Here is a 25587-nt window from a genome sequence, read left to right on the forward strand (position 1 = left end):
TTTACTAGTGTCGATGATTGCGGAAAATCAAACATGGACGGTAAAAAAAAAAAAAAAAACTTTACACCTATACGATGCCTTAATACTTTGGTTAGTTAAATTTAAAGGAATGATACTGAAGCTATCTAAAATAGCTTGCTTCTAAATGTATACATAATACGCAATTTTTGTCTTTCGACCAAAATGCCAGATATATAAATTATACAGAATCACTAGGCTTTAAAATAATTTCTTCAAAGAACAAAATGTATTCGACCCAAGAAGGACGTGTGTGTTACCGATAAGGTTGATTATAATTGAAATTTAGCCTAGCAATATTGAATACCAGATAAGGTATGTCCCACTTAGTAAGCACCACTCAAGTCCATATGGAAATATGGATACTTTAATTGGTACAATGGACAACTTTTAACTATTTTAAAGATAAATTAGCAACCAGTAGTTTCTAACCAGTAACAACTAAATACAATTTTCATAACATAATGCTGGCATTGTATACCACATTGGGTCTGTGATACAAGATTGTATGTGTTCTTATTACACAAACTGTGGGCCTAAGCATTGTAGCCTCCCTAGGTCCCTCGGATCGTTCGCTACTGATGTAAGTAATAATGAAACAATTTGTACCCTTGCTGTGTTTGAGACGTGCCTCCCTCAACTGGTCTTTGGGGCGCGTGTACCTCTTACGCTTTAGGAGCGGAAAACTAAAATAAAACTCCCCTCTGTCACCAACCCTTGGTGCTTGTAGTTATGATACTCGCCCGAGAATTACTTTCTGAAAGTATCAATGACCCGAATAAAGCAAAATTTTAACTGTTTAACTCAACATAATTAATATTAAGCTAATATAATGTGTCGTTCTTAATAGCACTAATATGTGCACATAAATTCTAAATTTGTATTTATCTTTCCCATGGATTATTTTTTGTCTCTGTTCTTATGTTTCGACATTGAAAGTACAGAATAAAATATACGTCAATATTTTTAAAAACCTTTAAATAAGTAAATAAATTTAAATACAAATTCTTTATCCACCTTTAATCACGCAAAAATATATGGTATTGTAATATATTTGTTAAAAATATTTTTTTTATTAACCTTTTAGTTAATTTACAGGTTTTATTAAAAGTTTTCAAGCCATAAGCTAGTTCAACCTTAATAGTTTATTATTCGTCAGAATACCATTACCATTGGAGTTTTCATCATTACTTCCTTTATTTTAGAATATTCAATAATGAACCTCTTTCTTATTTACGCACGATTTGACCCATTTTAATAAATAAATTGTTAAAACACCCAATGAATAATGTTTTAATGCGAAATACCGAGGGTTCACACGTATTTCTCCAACAACCTCGTCTCGTTTGAATTTATTGACAAGTACACACTCGACAATGCCCCACAAGAGATGTATTATTTTGCTATTTATACACCACGTGCCATCTGATATCCAATTAAAGCTTGCAGTTACTGATCATCGCCGCTGGTCGCAATATCCGCGGATCTCCAAAGTAAATCCGCCCAGGTTATTGACTATTTTATACAAACACTGGAGTTAATCTTTTTCCTCGGATCAACTTAATTTTCTTTTTTATGTAAAACAAACAATACTGACTGAAATTAACCTGTGTTCGAAATGACGTATTGTGTTAATATATCTTTTGAATTTAAATTAAAAAAATTTAAAATCTAAATACTAAACTGAAATTGTAGCTACGGTATGAAAAAATGATCACTTACTTGCGAGTTTTATTAAAAATAATGAGGCAATTTTTTAATATAGGCCTACGAGTAGTTTTTGGGTAAAGGCAACGGAAATCGCATTTATATAGCCAATATGAAGTTAATACTAACAAAACCACGAAATAAAAAAAATACAACTAAAGATAAACTGAAATACATACTGAAAACTGTAGCAATATAACGTTGTGTTGTAAAGCACAAATTGAGTTTTGTCAACAACCATCAAACGTACTCAATATATAAAAGAAAATACAAAAGAAAGGTCAAGAGACGACGACTCCTGGCCCCATGTGGCAGAGCGAATGTACAATCATAAAATCCCATAACGCTAAGAATACAAATAAAAGTGTCGTCGTCATAAAGATGCTGCGAGGGAAGAGATTGAGTAGCGAAAATGGGGTTATGCTTGTAAGGGTACTAAACCGACAAGATAGGGTTGGATTATACTGTAGAATGAGATGTGGTTGGAGAAATACATGTAAACACTCGGTATTTCGCATTAAAACATTATTCATTTGGTGTTTTAACAACTTTTTTTATTAAAAGGAGTGACATCGTGTGTAAATAAGAAGGAGGTTATTATTGGATGTTCTATAATGAAGGAATCGATGGAGAAATCTCCATCGGTATTCTGACGAATAATAAAATGTTAATGTTGAACTAGCTAATAGTCTGAAAAATTATTTAAAAAAAAAACCCTAAATTAATTATTTGAGTGGGTTTTAGAAAAACCATCCATGCTTTGTATCTCCAGTTTAAAAGTCAATTTTTTTATTTCTTAGGGATTGTTTTTAGTTACAAAAACGAGGTTTAGACATTGAATATTACCTATAAAAACGTTAAATAATTTCCTCAACAAAATCCTCAACAAAATAACAGAGATAATGCTTTTATAATCCAAACTTTCATTACAGTAGTGTACATTTCACGTATGTAGTAAAATAGGTCAACAAAAGTACAATAGAAGTTATTAGGGAACTACCTTGCTGCCTTTTTTTAAACCAACCACAAAGCTCTGGTTGATTAATATATTGTGTTTTGTAAGATAAGGTAGGAGAAAGAGCAGGTGTGTTGTCGTGGAAAATGTCTCAGTTCTTATGAACTCACAAGTTTGACCGTATTATAACACTATGCTGCAGTGCTGCCACGCTGGTGGAATAAACTCTTGTTTGCAATGCCATTAGTGGCTACTTATTATTTTAATCATTCATTATTTAGTTTATAAACTAAAAAAATAACTAGGAATTCGAAGGATAGAGTTGTAAATGGGTCTGAGTTATGACATAATCTTAAGTTTTTACTTTTGAGTTCTTTAACGTTATATGAATTCATGTCAAGTTAGCTTTAGACTTTTCCGCGTATAAAAGGTTAAGGTTAAAACAAAACTAGTTTGAAAAGTGTAAAAGTGTCCATTAATAAATACCTCTATAAATGTAAGCGTGAATAAATTGGTGTCGTCTAAATTGTAAAATCATTATCTCCTTCAACAACAGAGGCTATGTAAAAATTCCGAGAGATTTGTAAATGATAATAAGATATAAAAACAACCAATATTTGGTTTACACGATATTTATACAACGTTGTTCAAAGGTTTATTGCGGACATTTTCCATCACGAATGTTTTACATTCGTGATGGAAAATGTCCGCAATAAACCTTTGAACAACATTAACTCACCATCACCAACAATGAACTTCAAACAAAGAATTTATACAACATTATTCTTTTATTATATTCTTTCTAATCATACCAGGCCCATTGTAATATAAAACTGAAACCACCTACTAATATTCGACCCCATAACCTCTGTAAGTTCATTAAACCTAAACATTATTTAAAATAATTTAAGATTCTTCAGTGCATACTAAAACATGTAGATTAAAGGAATAATTGGATACAACGATGATTTTTATTGAAAATCTCTTTAACAGATTAAACAAGGGGAGGGAATGTCTAGAACATCAATAGTCAATGGTACAACCAAGAAAGATTTAGCCTATCTTTTATAATAATCGATGTCCTCATTCCTCGTAACATATTTGTGAAAACAACAAAAATAAACAGCGACACATCTAAAATAAACTGTATTTCATCTCCCGCCAAAAAGTGGGTTTGCGCGGGAGATCCAGCGGATATTGCGGCGCCCCGGGCTGAGGTCAGCTTATCAAAGAGATTAATTGAAACTGAATGTTGGGGCGATATCTGCGTGTGTCTCCCTTGTAAGTGACGTTCTGATTATGATTGGGGTGTGTTGTGTATTTGTATTTATGTAGGGAGGATGGCTGATCAAACATTTGAGGTTAGTTTGAGGTATTTAAGAAGGTGTTTGAGGAGGGCGTTGATGTGTTTGTTCACTAACATCTTTCTACAGCGATTTTTTGCAAAAAAAGAACTATATAAAGACATCTTCATATCCTACCTAAGGATAGTAAAGTACCAAATAATTCTATAGCTGAAATAATCAGTCAACTGTTTAATAACTTCCTACAGTTTAATGTTTTAAGTGATAAACGCTCAATGGTTCACCCCTTTCCCTTATTCTATCCACGTCATAATTCATTTTATCATTGATTACATTCTAAAGATTTTTATAATGAGAAAATCATTGGTTCATGGTACATTATCATATAGGGTACAACGTTTGCTTTATGGTAAAGTTATAATGTCAATCTCGAAAGCTAGATTAAACCAAGATTAAACAAACCTCGCGTGTTCATAGAATTATAGAATTTCCACTTCATTAATGGTTTTGAAATTGGCTGTTTAAATTAGTAAATGATTACCAAACGGCATCTTAGGAGTTAAAAATAGCTTTTTTGAGATCTATACACTCTTGGATCTAGCCTAAAGACTTACAGTTATGTCAGTTACATCCCACGCCTATTAGATAACAATCCTGCCGTAGTTTAGAATTTAGAATAATATGCCATGAAGGAATTCATTGCTGTTGAATGCTATTGCTAGTTTATAAATACTGTACATATTTGAAAAAAATGTTAATTTATTTATCTTGTTATAGGCTTTTTTTGAATTCAACTAAAAACATTTTGTATTCCTCTTATCGGTAGATAGATCGAATGTCATTGGTCTGATACAATGTATATGAGGCTTTGACTGAGGTATGTATTTTTTATTGAGAATCTGTTTGAATAGACTTAATGAAGCAACTAGAAGCTCTCTTACCCTGCAAATATACTGTGGCAGAATATAATTATTTTTTCCTAATTCAATCGGTATCACAATTCATTAAGAATTCAGTAGGTATGTCCAAGAATCCAATTTAAAATTTACAACATAGTTATCACTTATCACAACTATAATGTAATCTACAAAATGGATAAACCTGGAGAAAGCTAGGTGCTCTGTGTTGTGGTACTTGCTGTGTTCTTATCAACCCTAAATAATTTGAGCGGATGCTGCTTACGTTTTGCATAAGCATTGGAAGCTCCCTTTTGTGAAATTCTGATACGACTGTTCCACCATTGCAGTAATTCTTTGCATTTAAAACTATAAACCAGATGCAATGAGATAACTGGATGAATGACAGATCTTACAATTAAAGAACATACAAGTAATTTAATTTTATATTCAATTCCTCTCATGTTGATGCAAGTGTTTACTTTATCCACTAATCACTGAAACTCCAACAGACAAGTTAAATCTAACAGAAATTGAAACAAACCAAGAGGATTAAAGAGAGTGACAGTCCAAATACAATTACTGGAAATTAAATTTAACCTTTACGTGTTCATTTCCAATTTTCATTTGAGCTGTTTTAAGTTGTGCAGTACGTATGTAAACAAAATAATTTAATAAAGTAATGTTTTTCTTTTTTTAGCGAATTTCCCATATAGGGAATAAGCTATTACCGTAGTACTCATGGTAAGACCTAGACCCGGGACCGATTTACTTTTTCGTTTTGAGGTCCCTAGAGACGAAAAACACCATCCGTACAAATTCATATATATATATATATATATGTATATATATATGTATATTCATTTTTAAAAATGAAAAATTATTGATAATCGAACACCATGTCCGTTAGCACGACAACTAGAGCAAAAATGATCCGATTTTGATGAAATTTGATACAAACCTGTAAACGTACGTTTATTCGAACGAGTTCGCGATCCAGCATGGTCGGACCATGGGAACGGGGGTTTACGAGGGTTTTTATGGGGTAAAAATAGGTTTTTCCCATTTTTGACCCTAAAAACTTAAAATTTAGCATTTTCTTTCCAAACCATTTTGTAGAGCTTAAAAAAACAAATATATATAATACAAGTATATTGAAGCGTTATTATGCGCCTAATGGTTACGGAGAAAATTCAAAAAAAATGTAAATTTAAAATTCCTATGTTATTCTTATGGAGAATAAGTAAACTGTTGTACTAATTTTAAATAATAACTTCGCCAATATTTCTGAATTTTTAATTTTTATTTTATAAGGCGATCTTTTATAATACATCACCATATATTAGGCTATAAACCACACAATCTAAAAATTTTTCTTACTCAACGAATTTGTAATTTAATTTATTATTAGAGTACATTGTTAAATTTTAATTGTTTTATTTTAATTTTTGGCGAAGTTATTATTTAAAATTAGTATAATTCCAATATTAACAGTTCTACTTGAAGATTAAACTGTTGTAGTTTGCTTGTTTATGAACATATTTTGATCAAATTTAGAAATTGATTCATTTCATACTAAACTATTAATATTTTACAAAAAAAACCTTTTTACCCTCCCTGTTGCAGCAAACCTAAGTACTCGTTAAACTAATGCTATTTAAATAGGGAATAAATATGATATTTTTAAGGAGACATTTTAGTGTAAATCCAATCAGCCAAATGGAAATTCGCTTTGTCTGCTGGTTTGCTGCGGCGGGGGTATTATTGCTGGAACTTCTATATTGTGTGTTCTGATAATAAAACAACCGGTTATCGCAATTTCATACTTTTTAGTTGTACAGGCCTATTTTTCATGCAAATAACTAATTTTAAAATTTCTCCAAATTTAAATGTTTTTTAGAAGATATTTTATCAATAAACACCAATACATCACCATATATTAGGCTATAAACCACACAATCTAAAATTTTTTCTTACTCAACGAATTTGTAATTTAATTTATTATTAGAGTACATTGTTAAATAGTAGAATCCATGCAGATTTACACTCTATTGTTTTTGACAATTTTACATACACGTGTGCTAACATCGAATCGATGTGACGGACTTTATTGTTTAAAATGCAATTTTGACAAACCTGCGAGTACGTCGGACAAAGTGTGCGGTGGCTGACACGCGGATTACCTCCAATGACGGCCAAACCCAATTATATACTTCAATTTATGTGAAAGGTTTATATTCCATTGTTTTCGAAAACAATTTATCTTTTTCCAAACCGATAATGGGCGCAGCTTAAAACTGTTGAATATTTACCTATCGCCTAAAGCTTTTCCTTATTAAAAGTATTTACATATTCTATATTTCTTTTGTCGTAATATTGATTGACAAAATCAAAAGTACTTTGGAAAAATATAGATGAACTAAAAGAATCGACCTAAACGCTAGAATATTTTTATCTATAAAGACTCCCATTCTTACATATATTGTAATTAGCATACATATCTATTTCATAGCCTACGACGACTTCAAAAATCACAAGTCATAACATTTACTATAACCACAAAAACTTATAACCATAAAACGAATACAATTTTGTTATAGTGTATAAAAAAGTTACAAATAAAAGACATGCTCATGACCTTCTCTAACTGAAATGCATTACTTTAAGAAATACTACACCTAAATAGTATGCCTCATTAGGACGTTATTGCGTACATAACACACATATAATTCAAATTAAAAAGAATACAAAATAACGAAATAAAATCCTAGCGAAAACACTGGTCAGTTATGTTCGTATTTTGACATTTGTAAGCTAAAAAGTACATAAGAATGCTTTCAGAAAAATAACCAGAGTGTACGTTCAGAGGTTCACAATGTTGACCTGAACATTACTCGTCATTAGTCACAAGTCACTTATCATCATTGTGTTGTATCTCTGGTCTGTGTAACTGTAACGTTGTAATGTACGAGTCATTGTCAGTAACGTTATACTGTGACACACAACACGTAATGTTGACCTGAACATTACTCGTCATTAGTCACAAGTCACTTATCATCATTGTGTTGTATCTCTGGTCTGTGTAGATGTAACGTTGTAACGGGCGAGTCACTGTCAGTAACGTGATACTGTGACACACAACACGTAATGTTGACCTGGACATTACTCGTCATTAGTCACAAGTCACTTATCATCATTGTGTTGTATCTCTGGTCTGTGTAACTGTAACGTTGTAACGGGCGAGTCATTGTCAGTAACGTTATACTGTGACACACAACACGTAATGTTGATCTGGACATTACTCGTCATTAGTCACAAGTCACTTATCATCATTGTGTTGTATCTCTGGTCTGTGTAGCTGCAACGTTGTAATGGACGAGTCACTGTCAGTAACGTGATACTGTGACACACAACACGTAATGTTGACCTGAACATTACTCGTCATTAGTCACAAGTCACTTATCATCATTGTGTTGTATCTCTGGTCTGTGTAACTGTAACGTTGTAATGTACGAGTCATTGTCAGTAACGTGATACTGTGACACACAACACGTAATGTTGACCTGGAGGACATTACTCGTCATTAGTCACAAGTCACTTATCAACATTGTGTTGTATCTCTGGTCTGTGTAACTGTAACGTTGTAGTGGACGAGTCACTGTCAGTAACGTTATACTGTGACACACAACACGTAATGTTGATCTGGACATTACTCGTCATTAGTCACAAGTCACTTATCATCATTGTGTTGTATCTCTGGTCTGTGTAGCTGCAACGTTGTAATGGACGAGTCACTGTCAGTAACGTGATACTGTGACACACAACACGTAATGTTGACCTGAACATTACTCGTCATTAGTCACAAGACACTTATCATCATTGTGGTGTATCTCTGGTCTGTGTAGCTGTAACGTTGTAATGGACGAGTCACTGTCAGTAACGTGATACTGTGACACACAACACTTAATGTTGACCTGAACATTACTCGTCATTAGTCACAAGTCACTTATCATCATTGTGGTGTATCTCTGGTCTGTGTAGCTGTAACGTTGTAATGGACGAGTCACTGTCAGTAACGTGATACTGTGACACACAACACGTAATGTTGACCTGGACATTACTCGTCATTAGTCACAAGTCACTTATCATCATTGTGGTGTATCTCTGGTCTGTGTAGCTGTAACGTTGTAACGGGCGAGTCACTGTCAGTAACGTGATACTGTGACACACAACACGTAATGTTGACCTGAACATTACTCGTCATTAGTCACAAGTCACTTATCATCATTGTGGTGTATCTCTGGTCTGTGTAGCTGTAACGTTGTAACGGGCGAGTCACTGTCAGTAACGTGATACTGTGACACACAACACGTAATGTTGACCTGGACATTACTCGTCATTAGTCACAAGACACTTATCATCATTGTGGTGTATCTCTGGTCTGTGTAGCTGTAACGTTGTAACGGGCGAGTCACTGTCAGTAACGTGATACTGTGACACACAACACGTAATGTTGACCTGGACATTACTCGTCATTAGTCACAAGTCACTTATCATCATTGTGGTGTATCTCTGGTCTGTGTAGCTGTAACGTTGTAACGGGCGAGTCACTGTCAGTAACGTGATACTGTGACACACAACACGTAATGTTGACCTGAACATTACTCGTCATTAGTCACAAGTCACTTATCATCATTGTGGTGTATCTCTGGTCTGTGTAGCTGTAACGTTGTAACGGGCGAGTCACTGTCAGTAACGTGATACTGTGACACACAACACGTAATGTTGACCTGGACATTACTCGTCATTAGTCACAAGTCACTTATCATCATTGTGGTGTATCTCTGGTCTGTGTAGCTGTAACGTTGTAACGGGCGAGTCACTGTCAGTAACGTGATACTGTGACACACAACACGTAATGTTGACCTGGACATTACTCGTCATTAGTCACAAGTCACTTATCATCATTGTGGTGTATCTCTGGTCTGTGTAGCTGTAACGTTGTAACGGGCGAGTCACTGTCAGTAACGTGATACTGTGACACACAACACGTAATGTTGACCTGAACATCACTCGTCAGAGGCACAAGATTAGTATTTGTACACCATTTTTGAATTTTCAAATATTCATCATAATAAAGCTGTCAATGTTTCTTACCATTTTATAGCATATTTTGATCTTATATAATAAGTATCAAATTCACATTTTCTACATTAGACCTTACTAATAATTATGGTTTTTTACACTTACCCTAATTGGAGGGCAGCCTATATGTGTTATCTGCAACAAAACATTTGCAAATTAAGCAGCAAATACAAGCAATACATTTGAATAAAACTAAAGCGACGTTGAGTTGTTCGTGAATGTTAAATTTAATTTGTGAGTGTTTAATTTTTAAAGGTTGTTGGAAAAGGGAATATACCATAAGCGTCGTCGTCCATTTACTGGTCCAGGGTCCTCTGAGGGTTTCTATTTATTCAACACTTTCACCCAATGAATTTCGTAATTTATTCTTGAAATGCATATCTATATTTGTTAGACATAATACCAGTTATACATGTCGTTAAATTCTTTTAAATAGCCTTGTTTTATAATTTAAGCAATTGGTTTGGTTGGAAATCGTGTTTATATGTAGCCTTTTGTTTAACTGTTTACATTTTTAGTACAGGGCATTCTTTTTGCAATGTAATTTATAGTTACATAATTTAATGTCTGGTCAATGTTTCGTATCCTTAGTTTAATGGACATGTATGAGGTAACACTAGATCAGTCAGCTTATATAATGATCGTACTGTGGAAATTCAACTAAACTATATTAGATGCAAGTAAATTAAAAATATGTATTATGGGAAAGTTAAAAATGGCGTTTTGATATTTACGCTACTTATACAAGTCAAAACGAGTAAGTATACAAAATAACACAAATATGTTGTCTTTTATAAAGGTTGAAAGTAATTTAGAATTCTAAGCTGCCATAAAACAACCAAAAGTTCTCAAAGCTTCTCATATCATCACAGTTCTGTGAAAGTTTTCATATTCACTAAATGGACTATGAAATCGTTAGTGTTCGTGGAATGCATTTAATAACTCGTGTCAAAACAGGCTTATCTTTCGTATGTTAAGAATGTTTCTATTGAAACTTGTATTTTGAGTGATGAAAATGTGAATATGGGTTGTTAAATGTAATTAAATTGGAACTGAAATTAAGCCAATAAAACCCGCTAGACATTAATGGTATTAATGGTAAGTAATCAAATTATTACTTTCGCAGAATTATTTTATGAAAATGCGTTTTCATACAATATAGCTCGCCCCTTGGTCGAAAACTCGACCAAAAGTATGTTTTGTGCAAATTTCTCTATTTTCACCCCACGCTGTAAATAAATCATGTGATTGGAATTTATTCCATTTGCTTTGATTTCCGTTTATATTTTGTTGTTATTTCGTCACTAACATGGCAACACATAAGGCCCATGCTATTTTTTTAATTTTAAATTCATTTTTGTGCTCTTTTGAGCCTATTTGAATTTTTAAAGGGATTCTGCACATCTACAGGCAAATATTTTTCTAACAATATGCGTAGATTTTCCCTGCGATGCTCAGGAGCTAAGAAAAACAGTTTTCAATAAACATGCTTGCCTATTAATTTATAGAATTGGCCCCATGTTAAATCTCTATAAGAAAAGTATAATTTTTATTTTGACCCAATTATCATAAATATTCTCAAAATACAAATAAAACGTGCACCGTAATTTTTACGGAAATGGGATGTGTACCTTTTTGTTAATTTTAAACCTAGAACCCTCACTGATTTCCTTATGTTCAAACACCCTAATTATTACTACAAAGCCAGTAAAAGTCCAAAACACAAATGGGAAGGTGGAAATGTGAGATAATGTGACACAAGAATGACGAATTACGCCTGTTTGTTTCATGTAATTATGATATGTGACTAATTAGGTGAGATACACGGGCGGTCGGCCCGCGAGACTGGAATGGAAATGGGTTTTCCTGTGAAAATGTGCGTTACTGAGCCAAGGGAATGGATATTTAAATTTTAAAAGGACATATGAAATCCTGGAAGATTCATAAATTAAAGTGATTTTGAGGAATTGTTTTAAATAAAACGAGGTGTTTAAAAGCTTTTAAAGATTGTTCTCGCTGCAGTTTTGATTTAATACCGGTTCGTAATTAAATATTTGCATATAAAAGGATAAACATTTTGGTGCATTTTACCATACGTTTATGCTCAAATGTATAAGAAGATCATCGAAATTATATTCACTTGCTATCCCAAAAGGTGGCTTATTAATTGAGTTGTAACTTTAAATACGAAACTATTTACCTACAAATTATTTTACGAACAGTATGATAAATTAGCCTTTTTAATTCACACACTTATTTATTTGGTTTCTCCTAACCTGTTTACAGTTGCTATTCTATCTAAAAATTGTATGCACTATGGTAATAAATTAGATTAAGTTTAGTGCAAATTTATCCTTAACTCGGAATTTATTGCGTTTTTACATGTTCCAACATGAACAAAAAATGCAATAAGTAATTAAAAACTTCTGTTCATTACTACTTTATCAAAAACTACGACCATAGCAAGTTACTCGTAGCAAAGGGTTGAAAAATTACATATTATAACATTATTTAATCGAATTGTTGATTTCGATTCACTCCCAACGAATCACCGTATTTAGAGTACATTTAACGACACAGGTTCAATGAGGATTTCATTATGTGAAGACCATCTGTGACTGTAACACGATACAATATTCCGACGAGTTAATCCTCTGTCAGTCTAGCTGATGTTTTGTTACACATTTTTATAGAATACATCTTCAACCTACGTGAGCTTCCCATTTTATACAGCATTTGAATTGTTATAGAAATTCCGGCAATTGAAATAATTTTTTGATAAGTACGTATGACAATCAAAAAAATGTTTTTTTATATTAATCTACGTATATTGTATGCTTTCTTTAAATTTTTCTAGAGTTTGTTTACTAGAGTTTCTTTTCTAGAGTTTGTACTTAGACACTTAAGTGCCGTAGTGGCTTGTCAGCATGTATGTTAACATACACAGCGGCTATCAGACATGATGTATGCTCGTCTCACGTGTGGGGCTAGAGCCTTTGTATCAATACACACATGATATATCACCTTCGTTAGCATTTGCATCCTAAATATCGTAACTTGATATTATTTATTCATGATAAATTATCAGCAATTTCTCTACGAGGTGAGCTAAAAAATCGCCTCATCATTGGCTTAAATTGATTAAGTTTCCATCAGAGATTTCGCTAGTAAATAGTAAATGTTTTTCATGCAAACAAAGAGAACATTTGCGCTTACATTTGTTCTATTGATATTTACTTACTTTGTTTAAATTTCCATAGACCGTAGTTATTGTTTTAATTTTGTTCCAAAAATCTATTTGTGTATTTAATTCATCGAAAGTTGTATAACACAAAGTGGCCCAACTAAGGTTTACTTATACTTTTATAATAATAGACGTGATTCCACAATATATTTAAAGAAGTTCATCGTTCCTTAGGTCACGAAAGGTATTTCTTTTGATACGAAAAACACGATAAAAAGAACTACTACGTAAATACACAAAGAATCCCAACAACAATCAAAAATCATATAATAATTAGAAACCCTTGTATATTCAGCTATGTACAGAATCCCTTCAGAGTGGAGATATCTATGAAGGAAAAAGAAATGGTTTTTGGCTGTGACAAAACTATACATACCTGACCATAAGGCTTCCACGTTTCTTTTAGTTTAACCCGCTCTTACGACTTTAGAAATATGTTTAGAAAGGTTTTCGTGATCGGAGAAACTTTAATGTTATTCTTACAAGAACTGTATTTCTTAAATAGACACACTGTATCAAATACCTCGTTAAAATAACATATTCGCTTTACAGTTCTGCTGTATCAGCTTTACAGTACCAGTATAACTAGATCAAACGACATACAGTACATACAGTCCTGGGAACTATCTTATACACTGGATGTTGGTTGAAGAATTATACCAGTAGAACTCTTAAAACCCTAGTTACTTATTCAGCAACCTGCCCTCGACTCCGTAAATAAGTCTGCAACGGTAGAAACTCCCTGGAGTTAAGGGGAAATTGAAATTCTTGTAAGTACCTGGATGCTATGTTACGTTACCGGTAATGGAAAACCATCAATACTTAAACTACGAGAACGTGAGTCATCACAAACCGTCGGAATTAGTTATCATTTGTACATAAATGATACTACTGAAATACTTCTGCAGTGAAGAGAAGTATGTAGATATTCCCATCAATATATTAATTGTCTTTAGTTGCTCAGGTCGTTCATCGACTAGTTTATTCTGCTCGATAAATCTTGCACATTAGTTATGGTCGAGATTATGTAATGACCCACTATAACTTGTCTTATGAACGTTACTTTTCGCTTCACTATAATGACTAATTGTCTTTTCATTAGAAATAATCATTGGACAATTTCTTTAATTAAAGTCAGGAACATATAAAAACTAATACCCCCGCCGCAGCAAACCTGCAGACTAAGCGAATTTCCATTTGACTGATTGGATTTACACTGAAATGTCTACTTAAAAATATAACATTTATTTCCGATTTAAATAGAATTAGTTTAACAAGTACTTAGGTTTGCTGCATCAGGGAGGGTAAAACTGTTTTTTTTTTTTTTTGTAAAATGTTAATAGTTAGTAAGAAATAAAAACATTTTCCAATTTTGATCAAAATATGTTCATAAACAAGCAAACTACAACAGTTTACTTATTCTCCATAAGAATAACATGGGATCTTTAAATTTACAATTTTTTGGAATTTTCTCCGTAACCATTAGGCGCATAATAACGCTTCAATATACTAAATTATTTGTTTTTTTAAGCTCTACAACATGGTTTGGAAAGAAATTGCAAAATTATATGTTTTTTTTTGGTCAAAAATGGGAAAAACCTATTTTTACCCCATAACCCCCCGTAAACCCCCGTTCACATGGTCCGATCATGCTGGATCGCGAACTCGTTCGAATAAACGTAGGTTTACACGTTTGTACCAAATTTCATCAAAATCGGATCATTTTTGCTCGAGTTATCGTGCTAACGGACACACACACACATATATATATATATATATATAAATATACAAATATATAAATATATATATATATATATGAATTTGAACGGATGGTGTTTTTGGCCTCTAGGGACCTCAAAACGAAAAAGAAATCGGTCCCGCGTCCAGGTCACGGCAGTACTACGGTAATAGCTTATTCCCTATTTGGGAAATTCGCTAATAGAGTTTTTTTAGGTTTAGCCTTCTATTCAATGTTCAAATTTACATTTATGGTACAGTTTGGGCTGTTGTGAATTGAAACAGTTGATGAAACGATACAAACTGTATGTTTGTTTATGTCGGCAAATCCAAAAATTTGCTAGAGCCTAAATTGACTCTTTTGTCCTGAGCTCAAGTTTAACAATTGAGGCGAAGCCGGGGTTTGAAAAGACACTTTTGCCCATGTGATGAACTATATTTTTTGTCTTATTGCATCATTAATTAACAGACTTAGCTATAAAATGAAAATACTTTTCATGTAAAGATGACCTCTCAAAACGAATCCAGGTTGTTTTCAGTTCTGCTAAATTAATTAAGCAGCTGTTTAGTAATACTTCCTATAACACTATTGTGTTACTGTACATATACCATCGGTATGTCGAATTACTGAAAAGAATGCAACAATAAGCTAAAACCTTTCCTAATAAATCAATCGATAAATAATTTCGATCCATGCGATCGCTACAATCCATATTTACAACGGTTTACAACAGCCTATTTTTTTACTTCCTCTTGGGACTAAAAAGGCGTTTTACTTCCTAGGGGAAAAAAGCTGCAGTATGACAAAAAAAGTAAAACAATGTAAGAAAAATTTTTGCAGGTGATACTATGTATTCTAACAAACCTGTAAAAAACAGGTGATTTCACAGTACTGTAGCGAGAATATTACTTTTGTATCACTTCGTATACTATAAAAATTATACCTTTTCCTTTTGTCGTTTTACCATGCTAAACCAATTGATCAAATTAGTCTTGATGTCTCACAGTAACAACTACTAAACAAAGGTAACTCAGAGGTATATTCTTGTTATGACATTTTTACTTAAGGCTTTCACTCAAGTTTTCAACGTTATGATTAGATCTTTACTAAACAAATGCTGATTAGCTTTTAATAAGTTCTACGGTTCCATTCAACATATTAATATAATGAAATCACATTTTTTCATAAGTAGGCGTGTCATTATTTTCTCTGTTATGACCATGTATTTTTGGAGGCACGCAATACCCTTGAAGTATTAGTGATACTGTATCTGATTTACAGGAGCTCCCATTTTTGCTCACACTCCGTCGTGCAAAGCTGCAATATTACCTGCAATGTCGTTTGTATACTGTCAGTACAACGTGTAGCTCAGTACATTCTAGTTGCAGTACAGTATACATTTGTCTTGGTAACACCATCTGCCCTGCCCTGGGTCACGTGACGTGGTTCACACGTGTTAAACCGAATTAACACGACATTTACGGTTATAATGTTACAGTGGCAAACTAGTTGTGCCGGTATTTGTTTGTATTCAAGTTTTTCTTTGAAAGCCACGAATTTGGACCATAAGAAATGCCATAAATATAAAAGAAGTCTCTACAACAAAAATTGTTGTTGTAACCTAACATATTATATACACAATGTTTAGAAGTAGCTTGAATTCATCCACGTTTTTTGTCTAGAAATACTATGATTGTTATAACACGTAGCACCTGTCAAGGAACTGAAGATATGTGTTTGCAAAGGTTGAAAAATATAATTAAAACACGCAGTTGGGTGGGCATACTACTACGTAAGCAGTTAAAAGTATCGCATAAAAGATATAAAGTTATGAATTTTCTATTAACAAAATATTAAATACGATAATGATTAATGCCAATAGAATCTTTGTTTAGCAATTAATCTCGCCATTTGCTCACTGAAATCACAAAAACCGAGTTTAAATCTAACATCGCATATCCAAAATTAATTAACACTCATAACTCAATCTGGAGTATTTATGTCCTTGTTAATTAGATTCTGGATAAATGTGCTGCAATACACTTCGACTTCCTTCCAACTTCCAGACTTGAAACGGAAGGAGCTAAACATAAATTTGTTTTTAGTTTACCATTTTGATTATCTCACTGATGAACAAACTAATATTTTACGTCGCGTCGTGTTAATTTTGGGAAAAAAAATCGTAGCCTTTATTAACTTTATCATTCTACATTGTTCGTATTTGCAACAATTGCATAGAATTAAGTGCGTGGTTTTAGCGAATTTCCCATATAGGGAATAAGCTATTTAAATGTTCGATATGATCATCGAACAATTTTTACCATACGAATATTAACCCCCAAATTAAACCTACTTTCATAAACTAGGAAATTCGCATGCTGAGTGCATAAACCTTATCTTATTCAAAAACAATTTACAATTATTTAATAAATAATTCCGAATCCACGAAAACCATAGATTATTATTAGAACTCTGATCTTGCTCAAACATGTTTTCGGATTATCTGAGTTTAATAATAGCCAATGATTGTACACGCGTATATTGTCCTTTTGTTATCTTGGGATCATCTCATAACTCCAAGGTTTCATAACTCCAAGTGATCATAACTCCAAAGTTTCATAAGTCCAAGAGATCATAACTCCAAATTATATTTAATCCAAAGTTCCAAAACTACAAGTACCCGAAAAGGGATAATTTCATTACTCCAAGAAAAATATAAGTGCAAGTGATCATAACTCCAAAGTTTCATAAGTCCAAGATATCATAACTCCAAAGTTTCATAAGTCCAAGTAAAAATTAAAGCAGAGTGTCATAACTCCAAAAGTTGAGTCGAGTCTCATATCTCCAAGTGGAATGTGTAGTACAGTCAGCGCCACAAGTTCCTGCGCTGTCCGCTCCGCTGTAATACTGTCAGCAGCCTTTGCCGCATCATTGTATCCATATACCTACCGTCGCCTGTCAAACGATCATGTAATTTTGTTATATACTTACAGATTAATTAATTGATATACTTCTTACTTCTATGCTAAAGGTACTTTAACCTTTAACTACTCGCGCGGGTTTTACTAACGTATGTACTCGCGTGGGGTGTTTTTGACACCCCGTTATTACATATTTGTTATAATTAATTGTATTAACACTAATAATTGGTAAATAACATTTTTTGTTGTTATTTAAGTTTATTAAAACGTTTTTATTAGCTCGCTTTCTTGTCCGGTACAAATTTTGCAATAAATTTTATACTAACTTCCCGATGAGCTAGAGACTTGAAACTTGAAACATAGCCCACAAATGGAAGACAATGCAATATAATATCATTTAATTTTCATATTTCCCTTGGGCTACGCCCCATGGGCTTGTTTTCATTTTACTGTATACTGTTTCCAATATGAAAGAGTTATTTATTTTAAGCTATACAATGTAAATAATATATTTCTTTTACCAACTGCAGTTTGTGTGTGTATTTGGTCAAGTTTTGCATATAAACCATTTGTTGTATTAAAAAATATGTATTTTGTCATTGAACTGTTTGATATTGAATAACTAGCATATGTACTACCCGGAAAATATATAATTTTTAAAAGATTATAATATGTCTGTGAATGGTAAAGGTATTATTTTCCCTAAAATGTACTACAGTACTAAAAAACAGTTTTTAGGGGGGGGGGATCGTAATACACACAAGTTTTGTGCAAACAAATTTATTTATATGTCAAAAACACTTGTTTGTTATCGAAATAAATGTAAATAAAAAATGTCCTTTCATTACTTTTAGAGTCTTGCGCAAAAAGAACAACATTACCTTATACAGGAACTTGTACTTTTTACGAAACGTTAACACTCACGTGGGGAGTTGAAAACACCCTATACTTTGTAATACACATGTATTACCAAGTGAACACTAGAGATCGCACGGGAACTTTGGATGAGAAACGTTCCTGTGTTTCACAGTTTTAACTTTACATTTCAGGTAATTTACACTAAGTGTACAATGCAGTTGTCTGCTTGCAACATTGAGCAGATAGCAGACATAATAATCAAATAATTTCTAAAGTCAATGTTACATATGTTTCTCGTAAATGAAATGTAGGTATACCTGCAGTATCCAATCTCATTAGTATATATTTTGTTTCAAATGAATGCAATGTCTAATTTCGTTATTCAAAGTCAATTACAAGTCTGGTTCAATTAAATGTATTGTCTACCTCAAAGTATATATGTGTCATCTGGTTCTCATAAATTAAATGTCTATTTGCAGTAGCAGTATCCTAAATCAATAGTTCGCCAGCTTCACAAAAATGAGAAATTTACTTGCAGTATCCAATGTCAATGGTCCATTTGGTTCACATAAATAAGATGCCTATTTGCAGCATTCTAAGTCAATGATACGTCGGGTTCACTTAAACGAATTGTTTACTTGAAGTATACAAACTCAATGGTACATATCGTTCACATAAATAAATTGTCTACTTGCAGGATCCAAAGAAATGGTTAATTTGATTCCCATAAACGGAGTGCCGATTCGCAGTATATTAAGTCAATGTTACGTCTGGTTCACGTCAATGGAATGTCTACTTGCAGCATCTAAACTCAGTGGTATCTTCGGTTCATATTAATGGAAGTCCTAATTATTGCAGTACCTATTCAAAGTCTGCATTATTTAATTGTAAGTCTAGTTCACTGAAATGGAAAGCCTACTTGGAATTGCAAGTTAAATGGAAATATAACTCAATGGTAGGCTTATATTTGGTTAAAATGTAATGGATATTTAGATTATTTAAAGTCAAAGGTGTTTCAGCCTTATTCTGGCGACCATAATTATTGGTTGTTTTCATTTTGTAGTAAATTATGCTCAATGATATTAATCTTATTGTTCTTCCCTTTTTCTGTGTCCTATACGGTAATGTACTTTTTAAACGATTCTTTGACTAACATATGTGGCAACTCTTGTTTATCTTTTTAGTGTTATCTCGCAAATAAAGTCATAGCAACCAATGAACCCATAAGGCCCATGTTAAATAAAAAAAAAATAATAATAAATCACGTAGGGAAAAGCCCTGTGGTCCAATTTGTACCATTTAAGATTTATACATTCCCATGGTTGGTTACTATGATCGTGCTAAATTTCGTGTAGATCGCTTCAGCCGTTCAGGAGGTATTTGTAAAACAAAAAGAGGAGAGTAGTATAAGAGCTTCGTTTTGCGCCGTTCAATTACTAATGGTTGTTAATCCTCTATATCGAAAACGGCTAATACGATTTCCTTCTAATTTGATAAATAATTTATATCTGGCCTAAAAACGTGTTTACTGCAGTTAAAACTGCTAGCAAAAAACTAACTACGCAACAAAATTGAATTGAAAGTCTATAATTGTTAACATTGGCCTCATTGGTTTCCAAGTAACCATGACCATAGACTAATAGAACTATTTTAAGTTGTAGTGTGTTGTTATGTTCACCAAGGTTTTACGATCAAATTAACGAATGCAGTGCAAAGGGGAAAACACCAGTTGTTACTATTGAGCAAAGATTACACTGAAGATTACTCAATGTAGGGGTTCAATGGAAATAAACTAATACCACTACCCTGTCATGGCTTGGTTCCCAGGTACTACTACATAAAACCAGGGATACCGTCACCTCTAATTGAGACTTTTAACGAGATTCCTAATAATCTATTACCGTAGATCTCATGGTAAGACCTAAACCCGGAACCGATTTTTATCTTCATTTTAAGAGCCCCAGAGGACAATACACACTTCGTTCAAACTCATATGCTGTACTGTATACAATATATGTGTGTGTAAATTTGGAATAAAGGTTAAATTTGAAATATGTAGATCTTGATGAGTTTAAGTTATAATTGGGCCTATTAGGCTATGCTGATTCAAAATGTCCAATGACGATTTGTCCTTAGTTAGTGATTTAAACGAGATGGATGATGGTTACCAATTTGGAGTCTCTGTCTTCACCTTTGTACCACATGCAATAAATAAAATAGGGGTTGGTTAAAATTTGGTACTTTTCAAGGCACTTGTCCCTAATACTTTTGATTTAAAACAATTTAAAATTTATATTACACTTTGGGATGAATTTAATTTAAGTCAAGCACAATGTCCTATAAAGTGATGTTAAAGCTAGGCGCCCACCGGGCAACTCAGCGGGTGACGCGGCGCGGCGCGGCACGGCGCGACGCGGAGAAAAACTTCCGTCCGCTTCTCCAGGGTTCGCGCCCACCAAGCAACTCTAGCGGAAGCGCGGGGCAGGGCGGAGAATTATTCTTTTGGAGGGGATGCACAGTGCACTTCGATTCGGACCCGAACACTCCCGAAGGGCTCACGATACTTTCCGAAAACACCCGAATGAGCGGCAGACGAGGGGCAGACGCCGTTTCCGTGCCTCTACCCCGCGCCCACCAGGCAACTCAACGGAGGCGCCGCAACACGAGAGGAAGAAATTCTCCACCGAATTCTCACTGCCGGATTCGAGAAGAAGTTTTTTTTTCCGCGCCGCGTTGCGCCACCCGCTGGGTTGCTAGGTGGGCGTCAGTCCATAAGATAACATGGCACGGATACGTGGCAACTTTTTTCCACGGCGTCGCGCCGCGCCGCGCCGCGCCGCGCCGCGTCACCCGCTGAGTTGCCCGGTGGGCGCCTAGCTTAACACTGCAAAGAGTTGGCAGGATCTGTGTAGAGGCAAGGGTTGAAGTTCTGGAAGTCCATGTCCATTGTTGAAATAATGTACAGCTGGTTAATTCACATAAATGACACTTGCCACAGTAATTTTGATTTTCTTTGGATTAATTTTGAAAAGTAATACTATATTTAAGATGTTATTATTATATTGCAATTTTCTTACAATTATAATAGTTAGATTATCACTTTAGAGAGCCACTGGTTTTCTTCCAACATTGACAAGAAAAACTGGTAGCCTACAACGTTGTGTTCACCACTGTGTAGGGTGGCAAAAAGAAAATGTCGCATATATACATATAAATATTAAATAGATATGTATATTCTTTTTCCAGTTGTATCCTTGTTATTGGTTTTGTGTCATATATATGGGTATTCGAATACTCTTTATAAATTGCCAAGAAAGTTTTTAAATGTAGTGAAACATTGGACAATAATTAATTAATAATAATTACACATCTGTGGCTGGGTGAATGCCAAACGACAAAACAGTAATTGCTGAGGACGCTTTTTAAACGATGAATAACCAATATGAGTGGAAAGATGGAATGCAGGTGTCCACAGAAAATACAGGGTGTTTTTAAAAGAATGCCGGGATTTTAAGTAATGATTGATTGAGTACTATTCAAGGTAACTAAATATTTGTCAAATTGAAGTTAAAACAACTAAGTTTTGTTTCCCGTGTAGCAAGGGAGGAAATTTTGACCTTGGCATGAGCAAAACAGGTGCGCGGTGGTAGGCCGCTATTGTGACTCATACGCTTGACGCCAGTCGCCACTCGCCAGTATGACGTTTACGGCGCAACAGAAGGCACAGATTGTAATCTGTGGTTCGCAGAGTTTATATCAATTACTAAATTAAAATAAATTTAAATCTACTTGATGATAAAGAAACTTGAAGCTGGTTTGATGAGTTTTGTAGCACCGTAGTGTTTTGAAAAGACATTCACCTGGCCAGCTAAAAACAAGCAATGCCATAGTCGAAGAAATCCGACAATTCTGCATCAGAAACCCAAAAAATCGATTGCCTGACGAAGTCTTCAGTTGAACAAAGCTAAATTGGTCACTTTATGATGTTTTATGTAAAAGATAGAGTCTTTGTGCCTAAAAGGATTCGTTGAAGAGATCAGATAAACCTGCCGATCACCCTAATCGTACAGACTTTGCCAGTTTTACGCTCATATAAGATTGACGAAAATCTGAATTTTATTAAATCATTCCAAATTGTATCAAAGAATGAGGAAAAGACTTTGTTCTTTTTCCTTCAATTTGACGTTTAAATCGTTTAATTATCTTGAATAGTCCCCGAGCAACGACCGTTTAAAATTCCGGCTTTCTTTTAAAAACACCCTGTACTTCATAAAAATTTATGTAAATAAATGACAATGACCTTTATTTTGAGTTATGTTGAAATATTGAAACGCATGTGTGTAAATTAATATAAGGTGTATATCATATTTAAGCCTTTTTAATACTTAAACTGCTTATTGATTTTTCATGAACTCAGAATGTTGATAAGGAGCTAATTTTACCTTCCCCTTGCAACAACATAAAGAAAATATATTTGTGCCCCTGTTAGTCTGTTCTGGCTCTAACTTCATATATTTGCAGTTTTCTAAATCCAATATGAGGTCAGAGAGGTAAGAGGTTTTGTTCTTATATCATTTTTGTACTTGGGGATATATAATATATCCAGATTATATATCCTGACTTGGGGTCCTGTAAAAAGTTTGATTATCTATTAAACAATTTTTTTCTAACAGTCTTATATAACAATGTATGTATATTTGTAAATGTATTTCACATGACATAATTGCATATTGAATGTTTTAGATCTAAGTTGTGACGATTGTAAATACACTGTATTTTTGTGTATCAATGACAATAAATCTTCTTGATTCTTGATATTATATATGATTCTAACTTAAATAATACGATTATTACCCAAACACACCTAGGTGTTAGGACATTGCCAATAAACTCGATAAAATTAAAAGCTCTAGGTGCTGAAGATGTATATGTAGAAATTATCAAATCTGTTAGCCCATATGGATAAGGAGTAATTACACAATTATCAAATATGAGCCTGGCCTCTGGAGTTTTTGCTAACAGTTGGAAGATTGCGTACGTGAAACCTTTGCCTAAAGCTGCTGCGCCAAAAACCAAACAGCAGGTAAGACCTATCTCTGTTTTACCTGCGATTTCAAAAATACTGCAGAAGATAGTAACGGAACAAATCGCTTTATTTCTATATGTCTATATGTGTTGTTGTCGTCACGTCGGAGGCATATAAAAGAAAAAAAAACAACAAATAAACAAATGATAGCTACACAAAACAACGATAAATGTTACAATCGTACTAACACGATCCGTCATAGCTACACAAAACAACGATAAATAAATACACAAATTTAAGATACTGTACAACCATACTAACAAAATCCGTCTTGGAGGTTATGTTTACACAAACTCAAATAGTAAATAAATGTACTCGATGGGTTTCATTGAATTGAAAAATAAATAACAGCAATTAAATTAAACAGCTGACCAAAATGTAAACAATTATGTTCTTCATAAGGATAACATGGGAACTTTCAAAGCCACTGGGGCAGAGCCCAAGGGACTTTTTCAAAAATGTAAGGCCAGTTTGCAAATCTACGCGACACGTTCTTTCCAATGAGATGTCAATGGATAAAATCGGTTAAGAAATGGCGGAGGAGTTCAACCGACAAAGTTTCATGTAGCGTATTAATTATATAGATTTTCGTAATGAGCGACATTTCCTACCTGTAGGCTAAACGAAACGTGATACGTATATCTATATAATTAATACGCGAACACGAAGTTTGTCGGTTGAACTCCTCCGTCATTTCTTAACCGATTTTATCCATTGACGTATCATTGGAAAGAGCGTGTCGCGTAGATTTGCAAACTGGCCTTGAACTGGATTTGAAAAAGTCCCTTGGGCTCTACCCAAGTGGCTTTGAAGGTTCCCATGTTATCCTTATGAAGATCATAATTGTTTAAATTTTGATCAGCTGTATAATTTAATTGCTGTCAATATTTAAACTGCATTTCAAAGAAAAGCGTCCTACAAAAATTAAATCTTTGAAAAATAAATCATTGAAAGAACCCATTTGCAAATTATTGAAACATTAAAAGTCATAGAACGCCCCCTAGTAGAAGAAATAGAGATAATATTTTTTTAAAGAATTAACTATCGTCATTAGCCTGTATAATGAAGAACACCTACAAGATTCAGATTCCTACAAACTATGAACGAGGATGTTAGCCGAAGTGCTACAAATTTTATTAGGAAACATGGACTTAACTTTGTAATCATTGCAGAGGAAAGCCCTCTAAAGCCAAATAAATCTGGTACGTCAATGACATTAATCTATGTTTTCATAAAAGTCAAGCAATTTTAATAATAGCCTATGAAAATATCCAAGAGCCCCTTACCAACATTTTACTGAAGGCTTTTAATTATTATTCATATGCTAAGGGAAACAAAAATCATCTGAACAACAGAAGGTCTTTAACTTTGCATTTCTCAGGTAAATATAATTAACGTTATTGCAACTAAACAAAAAATACACCAATTGAACAAATAAAATTGTGACAGACAATTTGATGAAAAATAAGTACGACAACGAATTTAACACAAACAAAAAACTAACATTTGGATTATGAGTTAAAATTCTGGTGACGCAATAACAACGATAAATATACAGAAAATCAAAACAAATTGAAGACTGGTACACAATCATCACATGTTTGATTTTCAGCGTGGGATGAATATAGATAAGTTCATATTTTATTTGGATTGTGGTCGAGTTTTGACCACTGGACGACATCAATTCTTATATTAAAGTACTTAACTCATTAAGG

The 25587-nt window shown here is 33.6% G+C and overlaps 1 protein-coding gene and 1 long non-coding RNA gene across 8 annotated transcripts in view; one reads left to right on the forward strand and one right to left on the reverse strand.

Annotated features, from left to right (window-relative positions):
• Positions 1-25587, forward strand: part of LOC129002312 (tyrosine-protein phosphatase Lar-like) — a 679394-nt gene that overhangs the window by 294877 nt on the left and 358930 nt on the right. The gene's annotated exons all lie outside the window — the stretch shown is intronic.
• LOC129002313 (uncharacterized) overlaps positions 1-25587 on the reverse strand; it is a 74879-nt gene that overhangs the window by 37436 nt on the left and 11856 nt on the right. Inside the window, exon 2 of the long non-coding RNA XR_008491567.1 lies at positions 10131-10160. This is a non-coding gene — a long non-coding RNA (uncharacterized LOC129002313). The remainder of the gene's footprint in view (positions 1-10130; positions 10161-25587) is intronic.

This window comes from Macrosteles quadrilineatus, unplaced genomic scaffold (assembly GCF_028750875.1).
Source record: "Macrosteles quadrilineatus isolate MER2022 unplaced genomic scaffold, UCM_ALF_1.0 Scaffold_9__3_contigs__length_116548681, whole genome shotgun sequence".
In the NCBI taxonomy this organism is placed as follows: domain Eukaryota; kingdom Metazoa; phylum Arthropoda; class Insecta; order Hemiptera; family Cicadellidae; genus Macrosteles; species Macrosteles quadrilineatus.